Source organism: Toxotes jaculatrix, chromosome 5, assembly GCF_017976425.1.
Source record: "Toxotes jaculatrix isolate fToxJac2 chromosome 5, fToxJac2.pri, whole genome shotgun sequence".
NCBI lineage: Eukaryota > Metazoa > Chordata > Actinopteri > Toxotidae > Toxotes > Toxotes jaculatrix.
Window position 1 is genome coordinate 12880197 of NC_054398.1, and position 16156 is coordinate 12896352.

The following is a 16156-nucleotide window of genomic DNA, read 5'->3' on the forward strand; positions in this document are numbered from 1 at the left end:
CGAGACAGAGATCCAATCCTACGTTCTTCCTACTAAAATCTTTACCCAGCAGTTTCCCTGAAGATGTAGTCTGTCTTTTTTAGTATTGCATGCACTGAAATGAAAATGCCAAACCATTAGACTGTGACTCTGATCCTTTCTTCCCTTTATTTTTCCCATTTTCAGTATAAAGAATTCAAGGTGCCTCTCTTCACAAAGTCACTGTGACCATAATGAAGTGTGACTGTCTATATGTGTTAGCTGTAGAAGGTGCTATGCAACAGGGCATAGATCCAGTTTATTTTCATTCATTTTTCAGGCTCTGCTATTGCAGTTCATATGGATCAAGCAACAGCTATCCTGTTTGGGGACAACAACAGACACTCTGAATGAATTGTTCTAGTTGTGTTTCTTTTGGCTGTACCCAAGTTAAGTACTTCATTCTTTTCTGTTAAGTAAGGACAAAATTCCCATTAAAATGTCCTTTACAAGTCATGAGTTAAATTTATCTTGAAGAGAAAGCGATGGCCTGGAACTGCACATCAACGCAGAGGAGAAGAAACATTTTACCCATCATTGGCTGGGGAATGAAATGAAGTGTTATCAATTCAACATATCTCTAACCCCACAAATGTTCTCTCTAGCTATCCCTGCTATTACTCTCCCCAACAGTAGCACACACAAGAATACATTATGAGAGAGATGCCATGTGACATTTTCTATGTCACAGCACAGCATTAAGCTTTTTATTACTAATGTGCCTCTGTGTCAACACACCCCCCCTCTTCTGCTCTTACATTTCCACTGGAGGCTAATGGTATGGCAAAATGCAGATTAAACCTTTACAGCCAGTCACTGCATACTCATGCTAAGATCCTCAGTTGGCTTTCTGTAGGTGGCTTAGTTTGAGTGTACTTGTGATTCTTTCTCAAGACACTGATGGCAAAGGCAAGAGGCCGTTTTTGTGTTTGTTATTGTTGATTACCTCATTGTTGTTGGCTACTTGGGCTGAAATGACCCATTGTATCTTAGTGAGGCTCCAGCGCTTCATGCCAGGAATAAAGACAGGAAATAAAAGGAGAGCAGTTGAAAAGAAAGCAGAGAATTCCCCAAAGGTGCTGCACAATCACTGTCTGTGAACAAAAACGGTTTTCAGTCAAGCTCACACACTTGCACAGACACACACACACTCTCTCTCACACACGCACACATTCAAGCCTGCACATACTATATATCATATAGACACACACAAAGTTGGACTGCATACATGCTCACACTAAACATGCTCTTACTTACATGCACATTTGTGAGTGTGCATTCATGTACACAAACATGCACACATGCCCTGAAGTCCTAATCCAATTACCACAGGACTTTGCTTAATGTGCTTATGTAATGTAAAGATGCTCAACAGATCATTAGCTTCACTTTCAAGGAGTCACATTTAGTGTGATATATGGAAGAACAGGAAAGAACACATACAGTGTGACATAGAGATAGATGGAAAGACAAACAGAGAGAGAGCCTGAAAGTCTAACAAACAGAAGCAGATGACAGATGGCCAGACTGACAGTTTGAATCTTTAATGGAGCAGTCAAAAGTGACTTGTGTGTACTCTGAGAGAGCAAGAGATTACACTAGAATAGTCCGCCTGAAGGAGGATTACACATCTCCTGCTGTGTTTCAAGCCTGGATCAGGAGAATGAAGCACCATGCAAAGATCACACCAGGCAACACTTTTCCTTTTCAGCAGGAGAGAAGGGAGGAGCAACAGCTCATGTGGGGTAAAACCCATAGTCTAAAATGGTTTAATCCTCACACTTCCTTTTTCACTGCCTGGCTGGTTATGTCAAATAGCCAATAGTTTTGTTAGCTAATTAGTCTGTGTGTTTTTATTATATTTTTATATGGAATTTATATTCTTGGAGATGAATTGATGATTTGGTGCTTGATCTTTTTCGTAGAAATTTATGACATCAATGTAAATGAGATCTCAAAGATAAAATCCAGCCTGTGCTAAATGTATTCTTCTTGGTCTTTGGTGAAGTGGAATAAGTCATGGTGGTGGAAATGTCAAGTGCTGCGAAGAGTGTCCTTGCCCATTGAGAAAGTTGTGACTTTTGGTCTGTGAAGTTTTGTCAATGCCACTTTCTGTGAGCTGGCATATCTGAAATTAAAAGTGGGGAAATGGGGTGGATTTGGTTATTTAGCCTGTGATTTTGACTAAGCACAGTCAGTTATTCCATTAAAGTGTTTCTCAGTGCAACTTTAACTAAGCTCTGTGTCAGTAAAGTTGCATTAGCAGTTGATACTATCATTCGTTCAGTTAGACTGTGGGGCAGATTATTTGCAAAAATTGTGTTTTTTTCAGATCATGGGTATCATTTGTCATTTATCATATCCAACTCCAACAAAACTCTATTTCTCTGATTGGAGCAAAAAAGAGACAGCTTTCCAATACTGCTAATGGGTGTCATTCATCTCTCGAGAGTAGAGGGAGACACTGACATAAATAGTTTGCCCCACTACTCTGTACCTGTATTCATCCTTATTCTCCATTTGCCTCTCTTGTTGCCTCTTTTCTTTCATTCGCTTCATAGAAGGTATTTTGCTGTCAGAACTATAACAGTGTGATGATGGTTATTCTACAAAATGAAAAAAAGCTCACAATGGAAATGGGAAAAAAAATCCCTATTCAGGCCAGCATGCACCTTCCTCAAATCTGGGTACTCTACATTGACCTATGAGTCTGAGGGTTCTCTGATATTCTCTGAGCAGTTTCATTTCAGGGGCCATTTTACTAATGCCCTCATGGATGCTTCATGTTTCATTCAGGACACTGGCCTTGATTCTTACTGAGCCCAACTCTTTATAGCTGGTATACAGTCTGGATGCCGGAATTTGGATAAAACTCTTTGTTTATTGTGACGAGTCACCTGATTTTTAATGTAATTGATGTATAAATTAACTTCATTTGATCAGCTACCCAACTGGTCTTTCTGTGTGTTCAGAATTTTCATCTGACATTCTGACTTAATACACAGTTACAGAGAGTGAGAGTTCGATAGCCGAAAAGCAAGTGAAACTAAACTTAAATTAAAACTGAACTTCATTTTGTTCTTATTTCATAATAAAAAGAAAAAAGCCATAGCTTAAGGTTTTGCAGGCCTTTACCTTCTACCAAACAAGTAGACCCTTACTAATCTGAAAACAGACCTTGTTTGAAAACTGCTATAACTACACAAGGCATGGATATTAAAATGACTACTGTTTTTGATATGGTCTCGGAAGACACTTCACGATATCATCAGTTTCCAGGCTCTCTCCTTGCCAACTTACCAAGTTAATACTTGATGGCAGGTCGGGCTTATGTGATGGCCATGGATCTTGTTCATTTCACTGAGCTGACAGTTGAGTACTTATTTACCTGTAAAAGTGTTGGGATTTACTGTGGAATCTCAGGTTCTTGTCCTCATGCTGTTTCCAGCACCTGCTTTGTAGCCTTCTAGTTCCAATTATCCCGTCTTACTTGACTACCATCTGCTCACACTGTCAATCTGAATAACATTATGATGTCATTGCTATAGTTCCAGGTAAGGTTGATCAGTTTGGCAGTTGCAGGCTTTCCATGTTCAGCATTGTTCTGCTTTAGCAAGGAGGGAGGGGGCCTGCAGTTACTAACTGGTTCATCTGTGCTGCTGGTAGGGCTGACCCTATTTGGTCGATAAATAGATTGTTTGGTTGATTTGGATGTGCACCAACAAGAATTCAGTGTCTGAAAATAGTGCTATTTCTAGGAGCTACAAGTTTGATCCTGTACTCTTTTAACTAAATTTTTGTTTACAGGCTTGCTACTGTAGAAGGTCTGAGATGGGACAAAAAATGTAAAATGAGCTCTTTAAATGTTTGAAAGCAAAAGCTTTTGTGTTTTGTGAAAGTGTGTGTCATATTAGCGGTACAGTTTATGTCACAATTTAGTATTTGTTCTAAATTCAATTGAAAAACCCTTTATAGATCAAATAAGCATATAAGACTGGGAATGTCTGTTTTTGGCTAATTTAGTGAACCAAATATATGACAAAATAAAGTATTTCATCATGTTGATGCATAAAGTGGTGCAAATATTGAAAAAAAAAACCTAACTCTGCCCATTTATTACAACATATATATAACAGTCCCCATAATGATCTCATACAGCCAGAGATATAAAAGGGATATATTCCTCAGTAGAAACGGTACAGCAAAGTCTCTGCCATTAGACAGATTTCTGTCATTTCACAGTATATATTGGCATATTTCTCACGGCTAGTTATTCTTTTGAAAATTAAAGCATGTGGGCACAGTGTAATGATTCAGCTATCAAAGAGTTCGAGGGAAATATTCTCATATCGCATTCTCATATAAGGCCTATTATCATGTCAGCCTACAGTAAATATGTATTTCCTACCTTTCCCCATTCCTTGATCTGTAATAAACACTGCGGCTGCCTGGTCTGCAGCAGGCACTCACCTGTGAGTAAATGGTTTCCATTATGCCATAGGAAGTTCTCAACAGAATGATTCAAACACTTAGTTGAATCAATTTGGTCTATTGACTATCTGACAGTTAGACAATGGTTTATGTCATCAAATAAGCTAAAGGTTTTAAAGCTGAAATATGAACATGTACAGTATATACTATACCTGGGTCCCTCTAATAAACAAAGTGTCTTTTTTGGCTCCTTGTAGGCCATGGGGACAAGTTGTGAAGACAACATTGACATATCATCACCTTTTAGCTGATATTAAGAACTTGTTCGCAGTTGCTTATTTACACATTGGGTAGTTGTGTAGCAACATCACCAACTGCTGCTAACTGTGTCCAACTTTGAACCAAGACAGTAAATATAAGTGCGGGAAAGCTAAATAATGGTTTGAGATATGCTACAAAGCTCTGTAAAGCTGAGGGGTGCTGCAGATGCAGGTGTTAATTCTTTGTAAAACCATCCCCTTTGAAATTGTCATATTGTTCTCACATTTCATTTGGTACATTATTATGAAAATATCAAAGGTGTATTTTTTTCAAATTAGACTGAAGACATCGGCCTAAAGAAATCGCCGTCTCACTTCGATAACATGGGCTTTTAATTGAGTCAACTCAAACCGTAATGGTGTCCAGTTCTCATGTGCCTGTTGAATGTCTCCTGTGGTGATGGTGACTGACTCCTGCTCTGGGAGATTGCGGTGTTCTGCTTTCAGATCTGTTACTCCCTGAGCGTTGGTGGTAGGTGATGATTGTTTCTCCCATATGAGCTTCCTATTCTGTTCAGTTTCAGCTCTCGCTGGGTCTCACCACAGTACTGCACTGCAGCTGGTTTTGCACTGTAGATTTTTCTTTTGAGATCACAGCATTTATTGTTTTGCCTTGTGCCTTCTCTACTGCGTTTCCTTAGTCTCACTGCCAGCAATGTGGCCCTTTGTTTAGCAGTCTCCAAGGGCATCAGTTATCGGCATCTCATTGTATGTCTTCAGTAGCCAAGACCTGTTCTCGATTGTTACACCTTCAGTTTTCCAGGGAGGACACTAGTTATACCTTACCTTTCTGTGCTTGTGGCTGACAAACAAATTACTCTCAGGTAGGGTGGTAGTGGTTATTGTGATATCTCCTCTGTTTTCCAGTTGTGATAACACCCTTATTTTCCCCTTTTAAAATGCTCAGTCATTCATCTTGAACTTGTAAAGTATGTAGCTAATGGTCCCCTGTTACTGGGCTTTCTGCCTTCTTCTGTCCAGTTCATCCCAAACCAGCTCCATGGGATTTAAGTCTGGAAACTATGCTAGTCTTCCATCATGTGAAGTCACCGTCTAGTTCTTTTCTTCTAATGTTTTGGGTCATTATCTTGCTGTAGGATGAACCCCTGACCAACCAGTCTGTCTTCTTTTGTTACTTGCCTTTTTCTCACCATTCTGACATCAATATTCAGTTCTACTTCTACTTCCTGCAGTCCACAATTGGTCTAATAATGCATCAGAGGGTTTAGTAAGTTTGTTCCAACACTGCCTTTGTACAGACAGAGGGTTTTTAAGTAATCAACAAGTTGAGACACCTGTAGGAATTCCTTGTTTGCATTAAATTTCAGGGCTTCATTTACTTTGCTGCAGGAAAGCTGCAAGTTAACCAATTTAGTTAAATCTTGAAATTTCCCTGAAATCCTTTCTTTTAAAAAAAAAAATACCCTTTTTACCTTACGACTTACCTTTGTACCGTTTAAGTCATTAACTTCAATTCATTTCAAAATGGTGATGTTCAAAAACATTTGAATATATGTACATGCATGTTTGTATGTTCTTTTCCTCTCACTTTGACGATGTCCCTTTCTTTTTTGTCCTTTTCTCTGCTTCCTCTGCCTTACCTTCCTTTCTGCTCTCATTCATCCACACTTCATGTCTTTTTCCTGGCTTCTGACTTTGGTCTGACACGCAACAGTGGTTTGACAGTTCCTCCAAATACACTCTCACACACAGATTGACATATGCAGTGTTGTATCTGTGATTGGTGGGCACCTCTCTGGAAAGCCTCTCACGTCCCAGTGTTGCTATTTTTAGCTTCATTCACAGTGGCAGCATGGGCATAAGATGTGGCTAGCATATTCCTACCTCCATCTGCCCACAACATCCATCAAGGGAGAGAGAGGGAGATGGAGAGAGATTTGACCCAGTGCAGCACCCCATCCCCTTATCCTCATCACACTTCCCATTCATCGTCCTTCTCCCTAGCTCTCCCTCCATCTGTCCACCAAGTCCTGCCCAAAGAGAAATAAAGTAGATAAGGGGGACAGGGTGGAAACAAGAGTAGTGTCATTTTCTGGCATATCTGAAGGCATAGCTGGCAAAGCAGGAATGTGTCTTTATTCCTGACTCCCATATGCTGGTACAAGCTTGTACTTTCTTTAGTACATGTATTAACAGCCTTATATTGGGGTGCTGGGAAAATACTTTGTGATTGTGATGTAGCAAGAGAATAAATGCTGTTTTGGGTACAGTGGATTTGGATACGAATCAATTAAATGATAAAACACTTAATGTTTGCTAGAGGACAGGCAATTCTCATTTAATTCTGTGATTGGTTTATTGATCCGTTCACCTTTTGGGTTAACTCCATTATATAGCTTCTACTTTTTTCTTTCCCTCTTCATTACTCTCTTCTTCTCTGTTGTTTTTGTCTTTGTTTTCCTCCATCTTTTTCTCTCTGAGTCTAGTCTGAGAGAAGCCTGGGAATACAGGGCGACATGAATATTAGCCCAATGAGACTGAGCTTTTGTTACAAGTCTGGTCTAGATATTCAATGTTTGTGCAGGGGGAAAGACTTCTCTCCATTGTAATATTATATATATAAAACCAAAAGGGAGAAAACACTAAATTTTAATTTCGGATTTCTTTTTTTCTTAGGCATTGGATGGCTTGTGTGGCCTCCACTAAGAGATGAAATCATCTATTTGAGTATTATGTTATGAGACTTCAGCTGTCGCTTTCTGTCTATGCATTTGAACTTAAATTGTACGTACAGTGGCAAGCACTCCTGAAGAGCCTTTGAATGCGGTCCTTTCAGTCAATACAGTAACATTATACTCTCTACCTTGCTGCCAATGGGAAAAGGAGACTCCCCCTGGCAATTTACCCTCTTCCAATAAACTGCACTACAATAGTGCTCTGCTACATTCTTCTTAACAGCAGGGGAGACCAGCCTCTATTGTTATACGCGGTGAAATGAGTCTCTTAGCAGTTGTTCAGAGGTAAGCTACAAAGGTAGAATGTCTTTGTTTTTCACTCTGGCTGTCTTACTGTGGTCACATATAAAAATAATTAAAACTTAATTGCTTTTGGTTGCAGCTACAACCCTACAACAGGCTTTACAAATGACCTAGTTACACCTGTTTGTCATCATTGGGTTTTAAATTATGGTGATCTACATTTGTTCCACATTTCTTTAACCCATTCATGTTGATGATGTACATGATGTTTTCATTGCCACTGGAGCTGCCCACTCTCCATCTTAACTTGATTTGGCCACATGGACGCATATTGTGCACTCAGAGGTTGTAATTAGTCATGCGTTATGGAAAAGCTTGATAATCCACACTGGGACTGGTAAAAGGAAAAAAAGATCAAATTTACACTTTTAATTTTTAATTGTGAAAGTATAACATTGTTAATTTAAAATATCTCACATGGCTTGTTTTAGCTATGTGAGATATTTTTAACTTTACAAATTGTTGAAAAGTTGATATTTACCAGCAGTAACAATAAACATATAGTTTATTTCTTTGCAAATCTGTGTGTGTGGGGGTATGTGTCTCTGTATGTTTGTGTTAATGTGTCTGTATGAGTGTTCATTTCTCTCTGGTGACTGACATAAACTGTAGATCTTGTTGGCATATTCAGTCTCGCCTGTCAACAGTAATGGAGAAGAGGACTTTAATTGATTTTTGTTGTGGGTGCTAGTGTGTGTTTATCCCTGTTTATGTATGCATAAAAACACAGCATCCGAGTGAGGCAGATGGGAGGTAGAGGACTGGAAAGAGAGAACCTACCTTTCCCTTAAATACAATATATTTGGTATTTTGATATTTGTATGTTTGTGTGTCACTATTGCATGTGCACACATTTATGCATGCTTCTTATATTTTATAGCTTCTGTCCCATTTTCCTTATGATTCCAACTCACAACTAGACTCACTCCTGAAGAAAATCTCAAGGAGAAGAAGAAGAGCAGCTTCTTGTCTCTTATTCTAGTTGACTCCATACTTGTTGTGTCCCCTTGGATCATGTTGTTTGTAGTCATTTAGTGTGCGTGCGTGCGTGTGTGTGCTCATATCTGCATGCAGAATTGTGTGTCCACTTGTTCGGTAATTGCCGGTGAGATTGATTATACGAGTGGCCAGTGTGGGTAACAGCTGAGCAATCACACCTGTGTGCGATATGTGTGAATGTGTCATGACTTTGTGCCGCATGGGTGAACATTTTAGAGTAACTCAACAGTGTGAATTTGTGTGTGATGCAGTGAGATGAATTTAAATGTGCATGTGCATGTAAAATGATTGGTAACACCCTAACCCCAGCTATACACTCAGTTGCCAGCTTATTAGCTTATTGCCCAGCTACAACTAATTCAGTCTAATATAATTATTCCTTCAATAAATCTTGCTTTCATGAATGTTATAATGTTCAGTTTTTGTTGACACTTTTTCAGAGAGGTGGTGGTTCAACTTCATGATAATTCTGATACAGATGTATTATTAAGTACTGCTGTGCTCTTCCTTTATTCTAGCAGTAACACATTTTTGGCATGTTAAGGTAGTTGTTATGTAAAATGTAAAACAAGCTTTCTGTTGTGCATCAATAATGCATATAAAATATGTCAAACACAGCCCTGATAGCAGTAAATGGCAGAGTAAATCCAGGAATGTGAAATCACATCCAAATGCATTAACTATTTATATTGTATATGGAGATTTTTAGAAGTGCCAGGGTGAAGGGTCACATAAATTAGTAACCCTGATTTCAATCATGAAATCGTGTCCCTTTACTCTTTGTTGTGCTTTTGCACTTTGAATTCCATCTGATGTTATTACCAATAGAATTTACAATGTGATGAGTTTGACTTTTGATTCTTTTACAGTTGTTTTGCATCAGAGACACACAGTTATTCAATGGGATCTGGACATATAGATGTCTGGCTTTTCCGTGGTTTTCATGTAATTTACTGTAGGACTGGGGAGATGCAGTGCATTTGTTTATAACTCTGTGCTAAAGAGAGGGATGCTCTGACTGGCAGTGAGTGCCAAAATAGGGACAGAAGATAAAGTATTTATATATCATGTGTTATGTATAAGTACTAATGACAGCTAGCTCATCACAGCATTTGATCATGGTCCTTTCCATATGACATTAAGCTCAGTACTTTCACCTGTATCAAAACCATCAAAAACCAAATCAAATCAAAAACCAAAATCATTTTAAAGAAGAGGAGAACCCTTAAGAGTAAGTTTTAGTGGAAATTTCACTGCAAAGATGCAGTATCTGATGGACAGATAACCGGCATGTGACATGTGGGAAAAGCAGGTTGGCAGTGACATTTAAAGTCGATGAAGAGCACACAGTGGATATTCGCAGGTGATGTGTCAGCATCATGACATGGGTTCAGACATGCCTTCAGCAGTTACACTTGAGAAAACAATCCAAGGATACCACAGCTTCTACTGATCTTGTCATTCCTGAGCTGTGAGTCTGGGCTTGGACAGTAGTGGACAGGTGATACACTCTGGGCTTTTTCTGCCTGGCAATTTTAATTAACAAACAAAAAAAAAAGAGGACAGGTTTGAAAAATCATGAACAAAACCATAAACAAAAGAACTACATACAGGAAATAATTAGTATAAAATGTATACAAACCCACAAGAAAAAGCCCAATGTTCTTGTCCTAAAAAGCAGCATTTTTTTTTTGGGAGCACTAACCTTACATTTTATAAATTGTCTGGTCTGTTGCCATTTAGCATGTTGATTTGGGAGTGTAGTTTTTTTAATTGACTGATAAGTTTACCCTGGAAAATTGAATGTTTGCCTTTGAAAATGGAAAGAGGCATTATCACTCAAATGAACTGTGGCATTGCTACACAAACGGCAAGACGTAGTGACAGGCGTGTTGTGATACCCAGTAGTGGTTGATATGCTCTAAAAGCTTTAACCAACAACCCTATTGGCCAGTTTGAAAATTTCAGCAAGTTTCCTTGGCAACCAACTAGAGTGCACTGCTCCTTGGCACACCCTGAGAGTAACTGGCTGATGATATGCAAATTTAAGGAAACAGAAGCTAAAGTGAAAAAAGAAAGGCTGAGAGGCAGGTTAAATCTGTCCTGTGAGACAAAAACGTTTCTTTCTTGAAAGTCCGTGTGAAATGTGTACTGTAAGTTTACAGTGTGTTTACTGACTGCAGACAGCATTGTGCTGCACTTGTCTGATGTGGTTGTTAAGATGCAGAGTAGTTCTCTGTGTCGTGCTGCTATGGTCCTACACAGGAGGATGCGGAAGAATAAAGTGTACATTTAAAATGCAGTGTGTGTAACACAAACTGAGGCAGACAGAAAGTTTGGCTTAAAGAATGTGGCAGACAGAGCTGCTGAAAAATATCTCTGTAGCAACACCTGGTTCTAAGTGCTGTGTGTGTTTTTTGGTGTGCGTGTGTTGTGTACCATACAGTATGTATGCATTTTTTCCCCATTTTCCGGTGTCTTAAGTCTTATGTAAACATTTTCTGTTAAGGGTAGAGCACTGTCTCACCAAGACCTTCACTATAAGAACTGAACTGAACACGTTAATAGATGATGGCCATAACACATTCACATGCAGAAATGTCACATTCAGAGAGGAGAGTTTAAGAAACGTTTGCGATCACCCTGTGCTAGTGAGGGAGAGTTTGCAGTACAAACAAGGCCAAATGCTGAATTTGAAGTGGCTGCCAGTGGCCACTGACCAGCGATTACAGCCTGCTAGCTCTTTACAGATTCAGGTCCAGGGTTCTCTGCAGATGAAAGATAAGGTTCCTCAGAGTCTAAGCATTTAAAGTTGCTCAATTTGAAGCTGTTAGAACTTCACATCTGTAATCTCTCCCTCTCTCCCTGGCTCCCACTCTCACTAATACACTCCTTCTGTTGCTCTTTCTGGTCTCCTAGACACATACACACTGCCCCTCTTTTACAGTAGTACAAGCTTTCTCTCTCAACGTTTATTTTTCTTTCTTTCTGTTGTTTCCGTGGTTTACTCTGATTGGTGTTTGGAAAGCAGTGTTGTTGTGAGACTGGTCAACATGTGTTTTAGGGGGGCAGTTAGTCTCATCACCAGCTGACACAGGGGGCTCTTTTCTGGGCTCAGCTCTTGGGTTTGGAGGGTTTTGGAATGGAGGGTGTTGAGGGGGCTGGATTTCAGGTGCTTAAAAAATTTTGAGTGCTCTCTTTTGAATGTTAATAATAAGTGGGTATCTGCCTAATTTTGCTCAGCAGGCATTTTTGGTGTTTTTCTTTGTACATGTAAAATGTATCTGCAGAATTCTGCATATAGAGATTGTGTTGGTTGTTTATCCCAACGGGTATAGCTGTGATGACTGAGTGGACCCCATACTTCAGTACCGTACACTGCAATGGGCTATCAAATATTTCAAGCCAGATTTTAATTTTATTTGGAAGTTATACAATTTTCTCTTGATTGTGTTTAGTGCTCTCAGAGCTTTTTCTTTTAGTGTGTTCACTGCCAGGTTGAATTTTCCTGATGCCGTTATGGTTATAGCAAGGTAGGCATAGCTCATAGCTGTGTTCAATGATATTATTATTTATGGTGAACTGGTATTTGTTTTCCTGACATCTGGGGCATTTTTGAAAAATCATGATATTAGTTTTCCTCACATTTACTGCCAGGGCCCAGTGCTGGCAGTATTTTTCTACTATGTCCAGTTGTTGCTGTAGTCCTTGTTAAGGAAGAATAACAGAAAGTTCATCAACATAAAACACAGACTTAACCTCTCTATCTAGGAGGGAGAGGCGAGGGCCAGCATATTGATCCATCTGAACAGCAAGTGTATTTTATATATATATATATTAAATTAAACACATTAAATAATGTCAGGCTAAAATTACAGCCTTGACAAACACTTCTTTTCTGTCTACAATTTTAACAGCACTCCTACTTTCCAAACACATTGATTTGATCGGATCATATATTTTGTCCCTTATACCACATTGTAGAAGTTTGTAATAGAGTCCATCCTGCCAAATGGATCTGAAAGCTTGAAATGATTAATATATTGATGTGTGGATGTGTGTTTGAGCCCATGCCATTATTTGAATGCAGGTGAGATAAATAGCGATGCTGGGCAGCCTTTAATACTGGCTCTGTAGACAGTCCTCATCCAACACGCCTCTTTAGATCCAGCCAAAATGTTTCTCTGATCAGCCACCCCCCTCGCTCCCCGCCCTCTCTTTCTCTCTCTCTCGCTCGCTCTCTCTATCTGTCTCTATCTCTTCTTTTCAATGAAGCCAGAGAAAGTCCAAAAAAATCTTTGACTGTCTGTCTTTGACTCTATTGTTCACTCATTCACTATTCCCTATATAATGGACACTCAATAGTTCTCTCAGTAGTGAGCAGTAAAATGAAATTTCAGACACCTACTATCATCATTTTCATTGTCAGCTGTTGAGCTGCATGCCTAATAGTAATTTTGGCATTTATAAAACACGACACATTGCGTTGTGGTATTGTTAACAGAGAGCAGTGTACATGCCACAGACACTAATTTTTTTGTTCCACTGTGGAATTTGTTTCTGGGCACTTTATAGTGGATAACCTAACCTGCTATATAACTGTCTGCAACATTTACCTACAGAGAACATGAAGAGCTGCAACTCCTATAAGGCTTTGATGCACATGTCAGTCATGATATTAGTTAACCAAACTGTTAAGTAGTGACTGTATGGTATCAGCAGGCTTTGAAATGGTACCAGGTTAACCCTGGCCATATGGCCAGTCTTGTCACACGTTTGTGGAGTTGCAGCAGTTTGTTGTTGTCTTTGTAGATAGTGATTTCTTTGTCAGTCATTAAAATAGGAATTAAACAGTCTTTTGTCAATTTATGTTTTACTACTGCTATAGCATTAAGCATAGATTGCCTACAGACACCTTTGCTTTCCGCTCTGCTTTTCCTGACAGCATGCCACTTCACACAAATTAAACTCAACTATTCGTATCAAATGGACAGCATGAATTACGCACCATTGTCCATAATTAGAAATAGTCCGGCCTCAGCATTTTCAGTGTGAATAGAGTGTGTAGTGTGTGTTCACATGGTGTCTTTCAAGGTTTCTGAATCTTGATGGTAGCCTATTAATCCTAGTTAATTGAATCAATGCTGTTTTCCTCTCCTTGTCTCAGGGGTGTAGGATGGTAATAGTTCAGATGTCAACCCTTGGGTGGTGTGTTCATTTTATGCTATGGGATTTGGAGATGGACTAAAAAGTCCACTGTGTATAGACCCACACTTGGTTTCCTACAGCCAGTAAGGCTTAAGATTAAAGAGAGAGGCTTGTTCATGGTATTTAATTGATAATACCCCATATCAAATAGATTGTGTTAAAAGTGAGCTCAGCTGTAGTATGTGATTACCAAAAGGGCTCAGATTGTCTCATTCTACAACAAATGTGTGTGGATGCTGACTGTGACAGACACAAATGGAAACACGCTGTGTTTATATTAGTTTGTCCGTAGCCAGATGTGTCCTCGCGACATGTTCACTTGTAACAGCAATGTTTCATGGTTGACCTGCTACATGTATCGATGGGAGGATGAGACTAAGATGGCTGTTGTTTGTTGGCACCAAATTTGTCTGAACATGTTTCACTGATGCAAGAAAGATGCTTACTGGAATATTTTATTTGAAATTGATAAGCTGATTTCAAGACACTAACTTAAATATTCTTTGTTATTAATTTTGGATTAATTTCAAAATCTGACTGAAAGGCCATATGTTAAAAAAAAAGAAGAGAAATAAAATGTAATGACATATTGGACCTGCAAACTGCCAAAGCTGTGTGTAAGAAAAAGTAGTTCTCATGTAGCATACAGCTAACAAGCCTAAACAGAGAGGAAAGAACTCGAGTGACTGTATCTGCACTCTACACATCAGTGAACACCTAACAAACTTGGGTCTGAGTTGGTGTAACTTTTAATTGCACCTCGCCAAACTGTGACTGATTTCCATTTCCCGTTTTAATTTGTCACTTCATATAAGAAAATTCAGTTTGCGAGACAGTGACTGTTCTCCTACTTTGCACACTTGTCGTGACACATTTAATCAGCATAACCTCAAGGTTAAGGAAGTTGCTCTTTGCCCAGCAAACTAATGGTCAAGTTCATTCCCTCTTAAACCCTCTTATTGTTGAAGAAAATGTAATGCATGTACTCCAACAAAGTTCAGCTGAAATTCTGTAAGTCATATTAAAAATACACTCTGCTAATGAAATGTTTTAGTCACAGCACAACATATTATGGAATACTCCCCTAACAAAGCAGAATAATAGCTGGAGCATCGATTACTGCTGTTACTGATGAATATGCTTCTCAGTTCTTTGTTGTGTGTGCACTGCAGCGATACATCTCATCTCTCTGATGTGAAGCTGCATGCCAGCCACGTCCCTTGTATTACAGTGAATGTAATGTGTAGCCTTATGCCACTGATGTCACGTTTAATATCACATGGCGTTTGTCTTCTGCTACGCCCTGGCACGCTTCTGACGAGACTGTAAGATGAGCTTTCTCTGGCCTAAAGTTTCTGAAATTTCTTCTAATTCATTGCTGACAGCTAACAGATTAAAGCTGGTTGGCATAGTTAGAAACAGGCTAAGGTTGTGGATGCAGAGGGTTATATTTGGGTGCTTTTTAAAAATATTGTTTATCTAACATCTTTATTAGTAGCACACTGAGATACGCATACTGTAAACAGAAAGAGACAGAGAAGCAGAGATAAACAGACTCAGTAATGGGGAGGTAAAAAGAGACAGTGAGCAAGACGTTCACACGTCAGGCACTAACATGTGCTACCTCTTTCTGCTCATCTATTATAAATTGCTGCTTTAACTGTGCTATAAAATATGGAGGGCTGAAAGATGAAACAGTATTAGTTTATGTCCCAGTGCTGAGTCTACTCCTACAGATGCTCAGATTGAGACAGAGAAACATATGCATCTGTTATCACTCTGGACTCCGGCCAAACAGAAGGATACCCAAAGAGCCAGAGGAGGATACGAGGAGAAGACAGAGGCAGTTCATTTACTCTGTCAAATAAACCCAAGCTTTTCCATAGCTGACTGGAAGCACAATGAGCACACATACTATATACAGTAGAACTATCTTGTTAAACTTATTTAATGTATGATCCTGTTTACAAGGGAACAAACAAATGTTAGCTATACTAGTGATCTGCATTATCCCTTTAGGGCATTGGTTAGGACTCTTAGCCCTCCCCACATCCAGAAGGAGGCTCAGCACTGTTAATTAGTGCATATGTCATCTGGGCAGCGACAGCCAGAGGTCTTGGGAGATGGAAACAGGGCTGTGTGAGAGTCATTACACTCCATCATCTCAGCACTCCTCTCTTC

At 39.3% G+C, this 16156-nt stretch overlaps 1 protein-coding gene across 5 annotated transcripts in view; it reads left to right on the forward strand.

Annotated features, from left to right (window-relative positions):
- shank3a (SH3 and multiple ankyrin repeat domains 3a) overlaps nt 1-16156 on the forward strand; it is a 198538-nt gene that overhangs the window by 46462 nt on the left and 135920 nt on the right. The window lies entirely within an intron of this gene.